The sequence below is a fragment of the Lissotriton vulgaris genome, chromosome 5 (assembly GCF_964263255.1).
Source record: "Lissotriton vulgaris chromosome 5, aLisVul1.2, whole genome shotgun sequence".
Taxonomy (NCBI): domain Eukaryota; kingdom Metazoa; phylum Chordata; class Amphibia; order Caudata; family Salamandridae; genus Lissotriton; species Lissotriton vulgaris.
Window position 1 is genome coordinate 2,011,574,279 of NC_141693.1, and position 18,568 is coordinate 2,011,592,846.

Here is an 18,568-nt window from a genome sequence, read left to right on the forward strand (position 1 = left end):
AGTAGCCAGGACCCCCAGCAAGCAGCCAGGACCCCAGAGAGCAGCCAGGACCCCCAGAGAGCAGCCAGGACCCCAGAGAGCAGCCAGGACCCCCAGAGAGCAGCCAGGACCCCCGAGAGGAGCCAGGACCCCCAGAGAGCGTCCAGGACCCCAAGAGAGTAGCCAGGACCCCCAGAGAGCAGCCATGACCCCCAGAGAGCCGCCAAGACTCCCAGAGAGCAGCTAGGACCCCAGAGAGCAGCCAGGACCCCCAGAGAGCAGCCAAGACCCCCAGAGAGCAGCCAAGACCCCCAGAGAGCAGCCAAGACCCCCAGAGAGCAGCCAGGACCCCCAGAGAGCAGCCAGGACCCCAAGAGAGTAGCCAGGACCCCCAGAGAGCAGCCAGGACCCCCAGAGAGCAGCCAAGACCCCCAGAGAGCAGCCAGGACCCCAGAGAGCAGCCAGGATCCCCAGAGAGCCGCCAAGACTCCCAGAGAGCAGCTAGGACCCCAGAGAGCAGCCAGGACCCCAAGAGAGAAGCCAGGACCCCCGGAGAGCAGCCAAGACCCCTGGAGAGCAGCCAAGACCCCTGGAGAGCAGCCAGACCCCCAGAGAGCAGCCAGGACCCCAAGAGAGTAGCCAGGACCCCAGAGAGCAGCCACGACCCCAGAGAGCAGCCAGGACCCCAGAGAGCAGCCAGGACCCCTGGAGAGCAGCCAGGACCCCTGGAGAGCAGCCAGACCCCCAGAGAGCAGCCAGGACCCCCAGAGAGTAGCCAGGACCCCAGAGAGCAGCCAGGACCCCAGAGAGCAGCCAGGACCCCCAGATGGCAGCCAAGACCCCCAGAGAGCAGCCAGGACCCCAGAGAGCAGCAAGGACCCCCAGAGAGCAGCCAAGACCCCCAGAGAGCAGCCAGGCCCCCAGAGAGCAGCCAGGACCCCCAGAGAGCAGCCAGGACCTCAAGAGAGCAGCCAGGACCCCCCGAGAGCAGCCAGGACCCCCAGAGAGCAGCCAGGACCCCCAGAGAGCAGCCAGGATCCCCAGAGAGCAGCCAGGACCCCCAGGAGAGTAGCCAGGACCCCCAGCAAGCAGCCAGGACCCCAGAGAGCAGCCAGGACCCCCAGAGAGCAGCCAGGACCCCAGAGAGCAGCCAGGACCCCCAGAGAGCAGCCAGGACCCCGGAGAGGAGCCAGGACCCCCAGAGAGCGTCCAGGACCCCAAGAGAGTAGCCAGGACCCCCAGAGAGCAGCCAGGACCCCCAGAGAGCCGCCAAGACTCCCAGAGAGCAGCTAGGACCCCAGAGAGCAGCCAGGACCCCCAGAGAGCAGCCAAGACCCCCAGAGAGCAGCCAAGACCCCCAGAGAGCAGCCAGGACCCCCAGAGAGCAGCCAGGACCCCCAGAGAGTAGCCAGGACCCCCAGAGAGTAGCCAGGACCCCCAGAGAGCAGCCAAGACCCCCAGAGAGCAGCCAGGACCCCAGAGAGCAGCCAGGATCCCCAGAGAGCAGCCAAGACCCCAGAGAGCAGCCAGGACCCCAGAGAGCAGCCAAGACCCCCAGAGAGCAGCCAGGACCCCAGAGAGCAGCCAGGACCCCCAGAGAGCAGCCAAGACCCCCAGAGAGCAGCCAAGACCCCCAGAGAGCAGCCAGGACCCCAGAGAGCAGCCAGGACCCCCAGAGAGCAGCCAAGACCCCAGAGAGCAGCCGGGACCCCAAGAGAGTAGCCGGGACCCCCAGAGAGCAGCCAGGACCTCCAGAGAGCAGCCAGGACCCCCAGAGAGCCGCCAAGACTCCCAGAGAGCAGCTAGGACCCCAGAGAGCAGCCAGGACCCCCAGAGAGCAGCCAAGACCCCCAGAGAGCAGCCAGGACCCCAGAGAGCAGCCAGGACCCCCAGAGAGCAGCCAGGACCCCAAGAGAGTAGCCAGGACCCCCGGAGAGCAGCCAGGACCCCCAGAGAGCAGCCAAGACCCCCAGAGAGCAGCCAGGACCCCAGAGAGCAGCCAGGATCCCCAGAGAGCCGCCAAGACTCCCAGAGAGCAGCTAGGACCCCAGAGAGCAGCCAGGACCCCAAGAGAGAAGCCAGGACCCCCAGAGAGCAGCCAAGACCCCTGGAGAGCAGCCAAGACCCCTGGAGAGCAGCCAGACCCCCAGAGAGCAGCCAGGACCCCAAGAGAGTAGCCAGGACCCCTGGAGAGCAGCCAGGACCCCTGGAGAGCAGCCAGGACCCCTGGAGAGCAGCCAGACCCCCAGAGAGCAGCCAGGACCCCCAGAGAGTAGCCAGGACCCCAGAGAGCAGCCAGGACCCCAGAGAGCAGCCAGGACCCCCAGATGGCAGCCAAGACCCCCAGAGAGCAGCCAGGACCCCAGAGAGCAGCAAGGACCCCCAGAGAGCAGCCAAGACCCCCAGAGAGCGGCCAGGCCCCCAGAGAGCAGCCAGGACTCCCAGAGAGCAGCCAGGACCCCAGGAGAGCAGCCAGGACCCCAAGAGAGCAGCCAGGACCCCAAGAGAGCAGCCAGGACCCCCAGAGAGCAGCCAGGACCCCAAGAGAGCAGCCAGGACCCCCAGAGAGCAGCCAGGACCCCCAGAGAGCAGCCAGGACCCCCAGAGAGCAGCCAGGACCCCAGGAGAGTAGCCAGGACCCCCAGCAAGCAGCCAGGACCCCAGAGAGCAGCCAGGACCCCCAGAGAGCAGCCAGGACCCCAGAGAGCAGCCAGGACCCCAGAGAGCAGCCAGGACCCCAGAGAGGAGCCAGGACCCCCAGAGAGCGTCCAGGTCCCCAAGAGAGTAGCCAGGACCCCCAGAGAGCAGCCAGGACCCCCAGAGAGCCGCCAAGACTCCCAGAGAGCAGCTAGGACCCCAGAGAGCAGCCAGGACCCCCAGAGAGCAGCCAAGACCCCCAGAGAGCAGCCAGGACCCCAGAGAGCAGCCAGGACCCCCAGAGAGCAGCCAGGACCCCAAGAGAGCAGCCAGGACCCCCAGAGAGTAGCCAAGACCCCCAGAGAGCAGCCAGGACCCCAGAGAGCAGCCAAGACCCCCAGAGAGCAGCCAGGACCCCCAGAGAGCAGCCAAGACCCCCAGAGAGCAGCCAAGACCCCCAGAGAGCAGCCAGGACCCCAGAGAGCAGCCAGGACCTCCAGAGAGCAGCCAAGACCCCAGAGAGCAGCCAGGACCCCAAGAGAGTAGCCGGGACCCCCAGAGAGCAGCCAGGACCTCCAGAGAGCAGCCAGGACCCAAAGAGAGAAGCCAGGACCCCCAGAGAGCAGCCAAGACCCCTGGAGAGCAGCCAGACCCCCAGAGAGCAGCCAGAACCCCAGAGAGCAGCCAAGACCCCTGGAGAGCAGCCAGACCCCCAGAGAGCAGCCAGAACCCCAGAGAGCAGCCAGGACCCCAAGAGAGTAGCCAGGACCCCAGAGAGCAGCCACGACCCCAGAGAGCAGCCAGGACCCCAGAGAGCAGCCAGGACCCCTGGAGAGCAGCCAGACCCCCAGAGAGCAGCCAGAACCCCAGAGAGCAGCCAGGACCCCAAGAGAGTAGCCAGGACCCCAGAGAGCAGCCAGACCCCCAGAGAGCAGCCAGACCCCCAGAGAGCAGCCAGGACCCCAGAGAGCAGCCAGGACCCCAGAGAGCAGCCACGACCCCAGAGAGCAGCCAGGACCCACAGAGAGCAGCCAGGACCCCAGAGAGCAGCCAGAACCCCAGAGAGCAGCCAGAACCCCAGAGAGCAGCCAGAACCCCCAGAGAGCAGCCAGGACCCCAGAGAGCAGCCAGGACCCCAGAGAGCAGCCAGGACCCCCAGAGAGCAGCCAGAACCCCAGAGAGCAGCCAGGACCCCAAGAGAGTAGCCAGGACCCCAAGAGAGTAGCCAGGACCCCCAGAGAGCAGCCAGGATTAAAAGAGAGCAGTCAAGACCCCCAGAGAGCAGCCAGGACCCCTGAGAGCAGCCAAGACCCCCAGAGAGCAGCCAGGACCCCAGAGAGCAGCCAGGACCCCCAGAGAGCAGCCAAGACCCCAGAGAGCAGCCAGGACCCCAAGAGAGTAGCCAGGACCCCAGAGAGCAGCCAGACCCCCAGAGAGCAGCCAGGACCCCAGAGAGCAGCCAGGACCCCAGAGAGCAGCCAGGACCCACAGAGAGCAGCCAGGACCCACAGAGAGCAGCCAGGACCCCCAGAGAGCAGCCAGGACCCCCAGAGAGCAGCCAAGACCCCAGAGAGCAGCCAGGACCCCCAGAGAGCAGCCAGGGCCCCAAGAGAGTAGCCAGGACCCCCAGAGAGCAGCCAGGATTAAAAGAGAGCAGCCATGACCCCAAGAGAGTAGCCAGGACCCCCAGAGAGCAGCCAAGACCCCCAGAGAGCAGCCAAGACCCCCAGAGAGCTGCCAGGACCCCCAGAGAGCAGTCAGGACCCCAGGGAGCAGCCAGGACCCCCAGAGAGTAGCCAGGACCCCCAGAGAGCAGCCAGGACCCCAGAGAGCTGCCAGGACCCCCAGAGAGTAGCCAAGACCCCCAGAGAGTAGCCAGGACCCCCAGAGAGCAGTCTCTGCAACAAAGACCATCACTGCAATCATTACTCTGGAATCTAAAATGTGACATTTGCTTCCTAGACTGGGAAACTGATGTCAGGCAGAAAAACTACACTTGGTAACCACAAAACACAACAGGGCATATTTACAAGCCCCTTGCGGCACTTTTACGTCACTTTTCTCATGTTAAAAGTGACGCAAAAGTGGCACAAGGGGTTTGTAAATCTGCTCCATATGGGCAGATTTACAAGCCTCTTGCGCCACTTTTGCGTCACTTTTAACAGCCCCTTGCACCACTTTTAACATGGGAAAAGTGACGCAAGAGTCTTGTAAATCGGCCCCAACATAACACAGACGAAAATACACAATTCAGCCCAATTTAACAAAGCTGGAAGCGCTCAGCTTGACTTGGGCCATTCATGGAAATTAAAGTCTGAGATTGAGAGAGCATCAACAGACCCAGTACTACCTCGCACTACTCCTGAGGCAGAAGCCGGGAGCTTTGATCTCTTTTGCACGATTTTAAAATCATTGTATATTTTATTATTTAGTATGTGTAGTTCCCACCAGTATTCACTTAGTAGACTTTAACTTTAATTTGCGCTGCAATTTGTTACGATACTGCCTTACTCAGCCGAATAGGCGCTGAGTTGTTCTTTCCCCACGGAGGCGGCCGGCAACACATAGCGGCCATCTTGGGAGGCAGGCAGGTTGGCGGACTAGGCTTTGGGGCTAAGCTGTGGGACACGCGTTCAGAACGCATAAATTAAGCACCCTTGAGGGCTCGCGTTAGACCCAGTACTACCTCGCACTACTCCTGAGGCGGAAGCCGGGAGCTTTGATCTCTTTTGCACGATTTTAAAAACATTGTATATTTTATGATTTAGTGTGTGTATTTCCCACCAGTATTCCCTTAGCAGACTTTAACTTTAATTTGTGCCGCATTTTGTTACCATACTGCGTTACTCAGCCGAATAGCCGCTGAGTTGTTCTTTCCCCACGGAGGCGGCCGGCAACACATAGCGGCCATCTTGGGAGGCAGGCAGGTTGGCGGACTAGGCTTTGGGGCTAAGCTGTGGGACACGGGTTCAGAACGCATAAATTAATACGGTCATGTCTCCGCGCAGAGGACGAGATCAGCGGGCGCGCCTCTTTCGCGCCTAAGGAAAGCCCGTCTGTGCCCGTCCATGACAGGACGGGACCAGGGGCCAGTACTATTGGACCCTGTACAGCAGGTATACTTAATTACAGTGGGTAACAGCTTTGGGAACTGCGAAGAGACCTTACGGCCCTCTGCCCCCAATCTATATCTCCAGAGGAACCTTGGACCCCCTGCCCTCATTGTAAAATTGGCAATGGGTCCCCAGAAACCCCTCTCTCTAATAATGAAGAAGTCAAATCTTACTCTTATCGCTTCTTAATTGTAGATCTCTTGCAAAACATTTGTACGAAATTTGCTTGTTGGAGGAGCGAAAGCTCGATATCCTCTTTCTAACTGAAACTTGGTTGACGGAGGCCCCAGACCCAGATTTAATCCGGGCCCTGCCCCCAAGTTATGCAATCAGCAGGTGTGACCGTCAATCTGGGCGGGGAGGAGGGGTTGAAATTATTTACCGCAACACATTTGGGTGCCGAACATCTGTAAGAATGTGAGAGTATGGCGTTTTCCATCTCTTTTTCCCCCACCTGCACCTTTTCGGGGATTTTGGTTTATCGCCCTCCGGGAGCACACAATTACTTCTGTAACAGTCTTCATGATTGGATTACTCACATCTCAAGTAATTCCCCCAACTTCTCAATTTTGGGTGATTTTAACATACACCTTGACGAACCGGAGGCCCTCCCCTCGCAAGATCTGATGGAAGGATTAGGGATGTTACAACTCAAACAAATTGTATCTGGTCCTACTCACTTAGCCGGACACCTGATCGACCATTTCTTCACCAACCTACATAATATTCGCTGGGACGAGTCACTTTTTGGCCCGTGGTCAGACCATGCTTTTGTATTATTCACGTGGACACCTCTCGACCAAAATCATCCGGTCAGACTATCTAGGAAGTTGAGTCGGATTTGGTCCAGACTCTTGTTGGATGACTGGGTATCTACCCTGAATAAGTCTCCTCCCCTTATGTGTGATAATCCTGTCATAGCTAATGCTTCTTTTAACTGCTGGATAGAGCCCTCATTAGCTCTCATCCTGCCCAAAACAGAAGTATGCCATCGTATTGGCTCCAATAAAATGCCCTGGTATTCCATTGAATTAAAAAGGTTTAAACAGAGCTGCAAGCGCTCCGAAAGAAAATGGAGAAAAAAAATTCTCTATTGATAATAAAAACTAATACAGATTGGCAATCAGGACTTACAAAAACCAATTAAAAATTGCACAATCCTCATATTATCAAGCTAAGATTGCCGCTGCCGCCAATTCCCCTGGGGAAATTTTTTAAATTTTTAAATCCTTGATTGCCCCCCCCCCCCCCCCCCGTCCTTCTAATGAATCCTTGGACCCCCAGAAACGCTGTGATGAACTGGCCAATTTCTTCACCACAAAGGTGGCAAATATTTACTCAGCCTTCCATTCTATCGACACCTCCTTCCCCCTGACAATGCCTGGACCCCTAGCAAGGCTCGAGTCTCTTCCTTTGCTTGATGTAGCTACGGTAGAAAGACTCCTTGGGAATCTTAAATCTGGCTCCCCCTCTGACGCTGCTCCTCCTTCAATCCTTAAACAGGTCTCTGCAACTGTTGCCCCAGTCATTAGGGACGTTATCAACTCTTCCTTAGCTGCGGGTTTGGTTCCTCCACTATGGAAACAGGCCAGAGTCAAGGCACTTTTGAAAAAACCTAGTCTTGACCCGGAAGACTGGTCAAATTATCGACCATTATCTCTGCTGCCGGGACTTGGCAAAATTGCTGAGAAACATGTTAACTCCGCATTATCATTGTTCATTGAGAACAATGGAGCCCTGCATCCCACCCAGACGGGATTCAGAAGTATGCAGGGCACAGAGGCCGCCTTGGTTACTGTAGTCAAGCAAGCCAGGAAAATTGTGGATGCGGGAGGCTGCGCTGCGGTGGTCCTGTTGGACCTCAGCGCAGCCTTCGACACAGTAAATCACCTACTCATGATACAACGCTTGAGGGAGGTAGGAGTCACAGGGATTGCCCTTAAACGGCTGCGGTCATTTCTTTCAGATAGAACCTTTACAGTCTTTGAAGATGAAGCAAGGTCTAAACAACTTCCCCTGCAATTCGGCGTTCCCCAGGGATCTTCGTTGAGACCTACCATGTTTAATATCTACATGAGGCCTTTGGCTGACGTGGTTCTTCCCTGGGGAGTTCAGTTGGTCACCTACGCCGATGATACGCAGTTGGTCGTTTCCTTTACTAGGGTGGAGGCTGCGGATTCAGGGATAAACAAGCTGTCTCCCTGTCTTACCAAGGTTCTTGCATGGATGGACTCTTCCTTCCTAAAGCTGAACGGTTCAAAAACTGAAATCATGCTGTTAGGCTACAAGGCCCCTATTAATCTCGATCCTTGGTGGCCCGACTGTCTTGGCCCCCCTCCTACTCCGAAAAATCAAATCAAAAGCCTGGGTGTCTGGATCGATTCTACCTTGGGCTTCCAAGTGCAGGCGCGCAAGGAGGCTGCGACATGGTATGGTTTGCTCAGACTTTTAAGGAAGGTTCTGGCCCTTCTTCTGTCTGAGGCCAGACGCCTCCTTGTCCAGTCACTTATTTTATCTCGCCAGGATTACGCTAATGCGGTCTATCTGGGCGCACCGCTTGGCACTATTAAAATTCTACAGTCTGTCCAGAACTGTGCGGCCCGTTTGCTTACGGATGTCCCAAGACACAGTTCGGCAAAGGCTGCTCTGCGAACTCTTCACTGGCTGCCGGTGCAGGAAAGGGTTTGGTTCAAGGCCATGTGTATGGTCTACAAGTCAATGACCGACAACGGCCCGGCTATCCTACGCCCTATGCTTATTCACCATCAGATTCCTCGAGTCCTCAGATCCAACCATCGCAATCTGTTGACAGTTCCTACGGTTAGGCGGACACGTATGGGTGGCGGACGCTTCCCATTTCATGCAGCTAAACTCTGGAATCAATTCCCAGAAAACATTCGGCTTGAACCCAACCATCTTGCCTTCAGGAAACGGTTGAAGAACTATCTGTTTCGTTGAGTGGTGATTGCCTGTCCTTGGTCTAAAGCGCTGGGATGCCTCCGGGTCGCCATGCGCTATATAAGCATGTACTCATTAATTCATCAACAGATAGCCAGGTGGAGGCAGCACTCAGAGCCTCTAGCAAAGAAGAAACTGCCAAACTAGAGGTATTGGAAAAAAAACCTTCAGAGACAGCACCGGATGTGTGATCTTGTACTGAACATGGGGTCTGATCCCCGGGGCTCTGATGCTCTCATGGTCACTCTGGATCTGGAGTCGTTCCACGTCTGATCGAGCAGACGCTGCAGTGGGGACAGGACCTGCTTTCTACACACCAGAGAACTAACTCTACAGAACCATAGGCTCTTGTTCTTGTCGATGACGTCACATTCTTTAAATAACAATGTGGCTGTCTGGTGTTCTATTGTGAAATGAGCGTAAACGCCATCAGCACGACATGTGTTCCCACATATGTAAATATGTGCAGGGGATGGGGGTAGTATTAGATTGTAATTGCTTTGATATAGCGACTACTGCCCCTGACGAGGCGTCGAAGCGCTTTAAATGATGCCCGGGTGCCGGACATTGAACAAACACTCCTCTGGACGAGGTACATCGATAACTAGATTCTAGTTTGGAAAAGAAGAGTAAAGCCAGCGGGAGGCTCACTGCGGATCACAAGGAAACATGAATGTCAGATGAACTCAGAACAGCAGCAGGGAAGTCGCATTTCTGGACTTGGGACTGCTGAGAGAAAACAACGTAAAGAACAAGCCATCTCTACCGCAGCAACTATGGCGCCGCACAGCTCCATCGAGAAGCTTCGAGTGAGAGCTCCCTATCGGGGAACTTTTAAAATCCAACGGCCAAGGAGAAGAAATGTCAAGGGGGAGGGGTGAGAATGGAAGAAAGACTTTGAGCCAGGGGTTATTAAAGGGGTCTTGTGTAGAGTTTTGATGCCCACTTGTGAAGCTTATGCCGGTGAAGGGAGCTTTAAAGCCCGCTTGTGCAGCTTGTGCCGGTGAAATGGGCTATATTTCACACTTGTGAAGCTTGTGCAGGTGAAGGGGGCAGTGCTTCACGCTTGTGCGGATGAAGGGAGCTGTGTTTCACACTTGTGAAGCTTGTGCGGATGAAGGGAGCTGTGTTTCACACTTGTGAAGCTTGTGCTGGTGAAGGGGGCTGAGCTTCAAACTTACAAAGCTTGTGTCGGTGAAGGGAGCTGAGCTTCAAACTTGTAACGCTTGTGCCAGTGAAGGTGTTAGAAGGGGCTGTCCCAGAGGCCAGGCTATGTCCACCCGACTGCTCCGTGACCCACCTCTCCTGCCAATAAATGCCGAGTCCTAACAAGAGGTCCTCATCAGGGAGAACTTCGAGTATTGAATCGTACAAACTGAGATCACCCCACACTTACGAACGGACACCACACCGTAGATTTTCAGTAACAAGTTTTTTATGAACAGAAAAAGGAATCAACACTCTTATTTACAAGCGATCGAGGGATCGTAAAGTCTCAGAGATTTTGGGTAAAAGGGAAGCGGGACAATCTTAGTCTGTCGGCCAGTACTAAGCGTACCCTGCGCACAGCTCTCAATCCTCGAGCCGGGGGGGATACGGGAGATGATGGTTGTACTGGATGTCCTACTCACTTTAGGTCGACTCACTTCGTGTTGGTAGCGTTGAGGGTCCAACCAGACCCGAGTACTACTCGAGCCGCGACGAAGTCAGCAGGGCTCGATCCGGAGGATAGTTCTTGAGGAGCCGCGACCACGTCAGCAGGGCTCAGGAAGTTCGATGAAGATCTTTAAGGTTCAAGATCGAGCAGTGATGAGGTCAGCAGGGCTCTGATGTTCCAGTTCCGTAGTTACGAGGATGAGCCGCTACAGCGTCAGCAGGGCTCTAAGAGGTCCAAAGCTCAGTTTTCCCCAAGGGTAAGCCGCGATCAGATCAGCAGGGCTCTCTTGTCCCGGATACAACTGCCCGCTAGTTCTTGGGCGGGCCTTGATATAGTCTAGTGGCCCTTTGATGTCCGGGACACTCGCAGGCGGAGGTCTTAGGCCTTGGGGGCTGGTCGGTGGTGAGGTCCGGCGGTAGGCCCTTTGATCTCTTTGAGGATGAGTCCGGGAATTCCCAGATGCCCAGCAGGGTCTGGAGCCAGCACTCGGGGAGGCCAGAGGTGCGATCAAAACCGGCTCCCCGGGGAAGGCCAGAGGTGTGACAGAAACCAGTCTCTCAGGGGAGGCCAGAGGTGCAATCGAAACTCCCTGTCTTATCTCACTCGGGGAGCCCTCACACTACCAGCTGGGGCTGGCGCGTCTGGAGCCTAAGTGTCGCTGGGGCTGGGGTCATGCTAGGCTCAGGGAGTCAGGGATCTCGGGAAGGGAAAATGGCTGCCGGTGGGCCTGTGGGGCTTTGCAGGTTCTGGCGCAGGGCCGGGGCTGGTCGTCGGCATTTTGGGCGGACATGGACAGGACGACCAAGGGTTTCTGGGTGCAGGGTTGGGCTAACGGGGTGCTGAGGAACGGGGGGAACCACGCCACAAGGCCAGGTCCAAGAGAAGGGAGCTGTGTTTCACACTTGTGAAGCTTGTGCGGATGAAGGGAGCTGTGTTTCACACTTGTGAAGCTTGTGCCGGTGAAGGGGGCTGAGCTTCAAACTTGCAAAGCTTGTGTCGGTGAAGGGAGCTGAGCTTCAAACTTGTAACGCTTGTGCCAGTGAAGGTGTTAAAAGGGGCTGTCCCAGAGGCCAGGCTATGTCCACCCGACTGCTCCGTGACCCACCTCTCCTGCCAATAAATGCCGAGTCCTAACGAGAGGTCCTCACCAGGGAGAACTTCGAGTATTGAATCGTACAAACTGAGATCACCCCACACTTACGAATGGACACCACACCGTAGATTTTCAGTAACAAGTTTTTTATGAACAGAAAAAGGAATCAACACTCTTATTTACAAGCGATCGAGGGATCGTAAAGTCTCAGAGATTTTGGGTAAAAGGGAAGCGGGACAATCTTAGTCTGTCGGCCAGTATGAAGCGTACCCTGCGCACAGCTCTCAATCCTCGAGCCGGGGGGGATACGGGAGATGATGGTTGTACTGGATGTCCTACTCACTTTAGGTCGACTCACTTCGTGTTGGTAGCATCGAGGGTCCAACCAGACCCGAGTACTCCTCGAGCCCCGACGAAGTCAGCAGGGCTCGATCCGGAGGATAGTTCTTGAGGAGCCGTGACCACGTCAGCAGGGCTCAGGAGGTTCGATGAAGATCTTTAAGGTTCAAGATCGAGCCGTGATGAGGTCAGCAGGGCTCTGATGTTCCAGTTCCGTAGTTACGAGGGTGAGCCGCGACAGCGTCAGCAGGGCTCGAAGAGGTCCAAAGCTCAGTTTTCCCCAAGGGTAAGCCGCGATCAGATCAGCAGGGCTCTCTTGTCCAGGATACAACTGCCCGCTAGTTCTTGGGCGGGCCTTGATATAGTCTAGTGGCCCTTTGATGTCCGGGACACTCGCAGGCGGAGGTCTTAGGCCTTGGGGGCTGGTCGGTGGTGAGGTCCGGCGGTAGGCCCTTTGATCTCTTTGAGGATGCGTCCGGGAATTCCCAGACGCCCAGCAGGATCTGGAGCCAGCACTCGGGGAGGCCAGAGGTGCGATCAAAACCGGCTCCCCGGGGAAGGCCAGAGGTGTGACAGAAACCAGTCTCTCAGGGGAGGCCAGAGGTGCAATCGAAACTCCCTGTCTTATCTCACTCGGTGAGCCCTCACCCTCCCAGCTGGGGCTGGCGTGTCTGGAGCCTAAGTGTAGCTGGGGCTGGGGTCATGCTAGGCTCAGGGAGTCAGGGATCTCGGGAAGGGAAAATGGCTGCCGGTGGGCCTGTGGGGCTTTGCAGGTTCTGGCGCAGGGCCGGGGCTGGTCGTCTGCATTTTGGGCGGACATGGACAGGACGACCAAGGGTTTCTGGGTGCAGGGTTGGGCTAATGGGGTGCTGAGGAACGGGGGAACCACGCCATGAGGTCAGGTCCAAGAGAAGGGAGCTGTGTTTCACACTTGTGAAGCTTGTGCCAGTGAAGGGGGCTGCACTTCACACTTGGGAAGCTTGTGCTGGCGAAATGGGCTGTATTTCACACTTGTAAAGCTTGTTCCGGTGAAGGGGGCTGTGTTTCACACTTGTGAAGCTTGTTCTGGTGAAGGGGGCTGTATTTCACACTTGTGAAGCTTGTGCCGGTGAGTGAGCTGTGTTTCACGCTTGTGCAGATGAAGGGAGCTGTGTTTCACACTTGTGAAGCTTGTGCCGGTGAAGGGAGCTTTGATGCCCGCTTGTGAAGCTTTTGCAGTTGAAGGGAGCTTTGATGCCCGCTTGTGAAGCTTGTGCCGGTGAAGGGGGCTTTGATGCCTGCTTGTGAAGCTTGTGCCGGTGAAGGGAGCTTTGATGCCTGCTTGGGAAGCTTGTGCCGGTGAAGAGAGCTTTGATGCTTGCTTGTGAAGTTTGTACTGAAGGAGGGAGCTTTGATGCCCGCTTGTGAAGCTTGTGCGGGTGGAGGGAGCTTTGATGCCCGCTTGTGAAGCTTGTGTTGGTGAAGGGAGCTTTGATGCCTGCTTGTGAAGCTTGTATTGGTGAAGGGAGCTTTAATGCCCACTTGTGAAGCTTGTGCCGGTGAAGGGAGCTTTGATGCCTGCTTGTGAAGCTTGTGCCGGTGAAGGGAGCTTTGATGCCTGCTTGTGAAGCTTGTGTCAGTGAAGGGAGCTTTGATGCCTGCTTGTGAAGCTTGTGCCGGAGGAGGGAGCTTTGATGCCCGCTTGTGAAGCTTGTGCCGATGGAGGGGGCTTTGATGCCTGCTTGTGAAGCTTTTGCAGTTGAAGGGGGTTTTGATGCCCGCTTGTGAAGCTTTTGCAGTTGAAGGGAGCTTTGATGCCCGCTTGTGAAGCTTGTGCCGGTGAAGGGAGCTTGGATGCCCGCTTGTGAAGCTTGTGCCGGTGGAGGGAGCTTTGATGCCCGCTTGTGAAGCTTGTGCCGGTGGAGGGAGCTTTGATGCCCGCTTGTGAAGCTTGTGCCAGAGGAGGGAGCTTTGATGCCCGCTTGTGAAGCTTGTGCCGGTGAAGGGAGCTTTGATGCCTGCTTGTGAAGCTTGTGCCGGAGGAGGGAGCTTTGATGCCCGCTTGTGAAGCTTTTGCAGTTGAAGGGGGTTTTGATACCCGCTTGGGAAGCTTTTGCAGTTGAAGGGAGCTTTGATGCCCGCTTGTGAAGCTTGTGCCGGTGAAGGGAGCTTTGATGCCCGCTTGTGAAGCTTGTGCCGCTGAAGGGGGCTTTGATGCCTGCTTGTGAAGCTTGTGCCGGTGGAGGGAGCTTTGATGCCCGCTTGTGAAGCTTGTGCCAGTGAAGGGAGTTTTGATGCCTGCTTGTGAAGCTTGTGCCGGTGGAGGGAGCTTTGATGCCCGCTTGTGAAGCTTGTGCCGGTGGAGGGAGCTTTGATGCCTGCTTGTGAAGCTTTTGCAGTTGAAGGGGGTTTTGATGCCCGCTTGTGAAGCTTTTGCAGTTGAAGGGAGCTTTGATGCCCGCTTGTAAAGCTTGTGCCGGTGAAGGGAGCTTTGATGCCCGCTTGTGAAACTTGTGCCAGTGAAGGGAGCTTTGATGCCTGCTTGTGAACCTTGTGCCGGAGGAGGGAGCTTTGATGCCCGCTTGTGAAGCTTGTGTTGGTGAAGGGAGCTTTGATGCCTGCTTGTGAAGCTTGTGCCAGTGGAGGGAGCTTTGATGCCCACTTGTGAAGCTTGTGCTGGTGGAGGGAGCTTTGATGCCAGCTTGTGAAGCTTGTGTTGGTGAAGGGAGCTTTGATGCCTGCTTGTGAAGCTTGTGCCAGTGGAGGGAGCTTTGATGCCCACTTGTAAAGCTTGTGTCGGTGGAGGGAGCTTTGATGCCCACTTGTAAAGCTTGTGTTGGTGAAGGGAGCTTTGATGCCTGCTTGTGAAGCTTGTGCCGGTGAAGGGGGCTTTGATGCCCGCGTGTGAAGCTTGTGCCGGTGGAGGGAGCTTTGATGCTTGCTTGTGTTGGTGAAATGAGCTCTTATGCCCGTTTGTGTTGGTGAAGGGAGCTCTGATGCCCGCTTGTGAAGCTTGTGTTGGTGAAGGGAGCTCTGATGTCCGCTTGTGAAGCTTGGACCAGGGAAAGCTGCGAGTGTCTTGTTTTCCTTCTCAGATGTGCATGAATAATGCATTCTGACCTGACCGTGGCCTGGGTCCTATTATGCCACACTCTTCAATTATTAACCCAGTAAACTGCTGTAATGCAAGAGCCCCCTCGGTGGCCCCCACCCCAGCCCTCCCGGCCTCCCACTGCATTCACATAGTATGAGGGATAGAGAAGAATGATGAAGATGAAGAGGTGGGGGGAGAAGGAGGGCAGAGGAAGAAATATAGAGAGTAAAGGGAGAGCGGAGGCAGTGCTGGTGAGGGCGGTGAGACTTCCTAAAGATGGCAGGACTGGAGGTGAGAAGCAGCAGACGCTGCCAGGGCTTTCACAGCCTCCTACGCCAGAGTTTGTGAGTTCCAAAAAGTAGTACATTTGCACCCTTTCAAGGAGTACAGCAAGAAAAACCAAGAGGCACAGCAGGACAGTCTTGGGGCCCCCACACCCAACCACCAAATCAAGAATTTATTTTGAGGGGTTTCACACCCCAAACACCCCCACTGAAGCTAACCCTGCCGTCCCACCAGGGTCTGGCAGCTCCCCTGGGATATCATGACTACGGTCACGTGAAGCACTGGAGTCCCTGCCCTGGGATCACTTATTTTAAATGTATTTTCACTGCACGCACACGCCTTCCTCTCCACTACAAGAAGCCTTGATGGTAGAGTGATCAAATCAATACATGTGGGCGGGGCTCCGTGGTTCTAGTCCTTGCCTTTTACAAATCATGTCATCGAGTGGCTGACGGCCTCATGTACTAAGCCCAAGTCACAGATGGAGGAGGGCGGGCAAGCAAATATGGCGACCTAAGCCATCAATCAATCAATCAATCAATCAATCATCGCATTTATATAGCGCACTACTTACCCAGAGGGTCTCAAGGTGCTGGGGGGGGGGGGGGGGGGGGGAGGGGGGGAGGGATCTGCTACTGCTCGAACAACCAGGTCTTGAGTTGCTTCCTGAAGGCGAGGTGGTCCTGGGTCAGGCGGAGGTGGGTGGGGAGGGAGTTCCATGTCTTGGCGGCGAGGTAGGAGAAGGACCGTCCCCCTGTGGTGGCTCTACGGATGTGGGGGACAGCGGCGAGGGCGAGGCTGGTCGATCGAAGCTGGCGTTTGGGAGCGTAGAAGTTGAGGCGGCTGTTGAGGTATCCTGGGCCTTGGCTGTGTAGGGCTTTGTGTGCGTGGGTGAGGAGACGGAAGGTGATTCTCTTGTTGACCGGGAGCCAGTGCAGATCTCTCAGGTGTCCGGAGATGTGGCTGCGACGGGGGATGTCCAGGATGAGTCGTGCTGAGGCGTTCTGGATCCGCTGGAGTCTCTTCTGGAGTTTGGAGGTGGTTCCGGCGTAGAGGGTGTTGCCGTAGTCCAGACGGCTGGTGACGAGGGCCTGGGTGACCGTCTTCCTGGTCTCGGTGGGGATCCACCGGAAGATCTTACGAAGCATGCGCAGGATGTTGAAGCACGACGAGGAGACGGCGTTGACTTGTCTGGTCATGGAGAGGGAGGAGTCCAGGATGAAGCCCAGGTTGCGTGCGTGGTCTGTTGGTTTGGGTGCGTTGCCTATGGCGGGGGGCCACCAGGAGTCGTCCCAAGCGGCGGGTGAGGATCCCAGGATGAGGACTTCCGTCTTATCTGAGTTCAGTTTCAGGCAGCTGTTCTTCATCCATTCGGCTACCTCTTTCATCCCTTCGTGAAGGTTGGCTCTGGCGGTGGCGGGGTCGTTGGTAAGGGAGAGGATCAGCTGGGTGTCGTCGGCGTAGGAGATGATGTTGAGGTTGTGCTGGCGTGCGATGTCTGCGAGGGGGCTCATGTAGATGTTGAAGAGGGTTGGACTGAGCGAGGAGCCTTGAGGGACGCCCCCTTTTCTGAATCGCAGATGACTTCGGTGGCTTCTGATCTGAACGGAGGGAGGCGGACTCTCTGTGTCCTTCCGGCGAGGAAGGAGATGATCCACTCCAGTGCCTTCTCCTGGACTCCGACGTTGCTGAGGCGTTGTACTAGGGTACGATGGCAGACAGTGTCGAAGGCCGCGGAGAGGTCGAGGAGGATGAGGGCCGCTGTTTCTCCGTTGTCGAGCAGCGCTCGGATGTCATCGGTGACTGCGATCAGGGCGGTCTCGGTGCTGTGGTTGGCCCGGAAGCCAGACTGCGAGGGGTCGAGGGATCCGTTCGTCTCGAGGAAGGCGGCCAGCTGCTTGTTGACGGTCTTCTCGATGACTTTTGCAGGAAACGGGAGCAGCGAGATGGGGCGGTAGTTTTTGAGGTCGGTGGGTTTGGCCTGGTCCTTCGAGTCGGTGCACGTGCCGAGCCATGAGACCGTTTGGCCTGTATAGCATGCAACAAGAAGTCTTGATGGCAGAGTTGTCACTTCAGTGATTGTTGGCGCAGCTCCGTGTTTCCAGTCCTCGCCTTTCAGGAATCATTTGATCAACAGACGGCCCAATGTACTAAGCCAAGTCACAAATGGAGGAGGACACACAGGCAAACAGGGCGAACTAAGCCTGACAACATTTGGCCTGTATATCATGCAACAAGAAGTCATGATGGTAGAGGTGAATGCAAGTATAACAATTTAGGAAAGTTGAGAATAATCGTGGACCTAAACATTACGTGTCATATATATGCAACCTCTGTTAATCGGTATCAAAAATATTTTCTATTTTTATTAATACAAACAATTTTACTTTATGTACACATTAAAAGAGAAAACATATAGTCCTCTATAATCAATTTTGCACTATGATGTGGCACTAGAAATTCATGAATGAATTTTTGTATTAGCCCACTAGCGACAAGACGCCTACGGGCATACGCTGCGCTCTGCAAATCTTAAAAATAAATAAATAAATAAACTACCTAACACATATTTCACAGTGTTGATAATAAATGCAGTTGAGATTGAAAGTATTTGCAATAGTTCAATGTTTATCAAGACATATACATAGTCTACAAATAATCACTTTATTTTATATAGAGGACATTCATTTCTGGCATGGCTCTTGAAAATCTGTGTCCTACGCACGTTTCGGCTATAGGCCTTCATCAGGAAGCCATGTACATAAACAATGAAACCTCGTAAGGTGTGGCAGAAGATCTGACTTCCAAGGTTGTGATAGGGTAGATCTCAGACCTGATGTGGAATAGTGAGTTCTCTCATATAGTGCAGCCAAAGCTTGGCTGGACCTAAGCTGTGGGAGAGATGCGGTCCAAAATAGATAACCAGGTAATGGATAGTAAAAATGCCAGGCCGGGCAGCGTATTAACCTGATCGGTGCTCATGACGAGCTCATCTCATCATGAGCCACGGTGCTCGTGTGCTCGTCATAACGGCTCCAACGCTCGCACGCTCGGCTAATTCCCCTGCTGTGCTGAGCGTTCTACGAAAACGGGTGTGGCTGTGACGAGCTGAGCTCGTCATGAGCACACGAGCACCATGGCTCATGACGAGCTGAGCTCTTCACGAGCACCGGGGCGCTGTGCGTGCCCCCCCCACCCACCAGCACAGCGGGGGAATTTACCCCGCGGCGAAAGGGTTTCTTATCTTATCTTAAGGGGGTTTTGTATAGCGGTCTGTCACCATTCGTTTCCTGGCACTGATTGAGTGCTGAGAGGTGTAGGCACGAGGGTCTAGCCAGACTGTGTAAAAAGAAAAGTTTTTAGGAGTTTTCTGAACTCCAGAAGAGAGTTGGAAGATTTTAACGGGAGAGGCAGCGGGTTCCAGAGATTGGGGG

The 18,568-nt window shown here is 55.4% G+C and overlaps 1 protein-coding gene across 1 annotated transcript in view; it reads right to left on the reverse strand.

Moving 5' to 3' along the window:
- NCS1 (neuronal calcium sensor 1) overlaps nucleotides 1–18,568 on the reverse strand; it is a 408,070-nt gene that overhangs the window by 115,891 nt on the left and 273,611 nt on the right. The window lies entirely within an intron of this gene.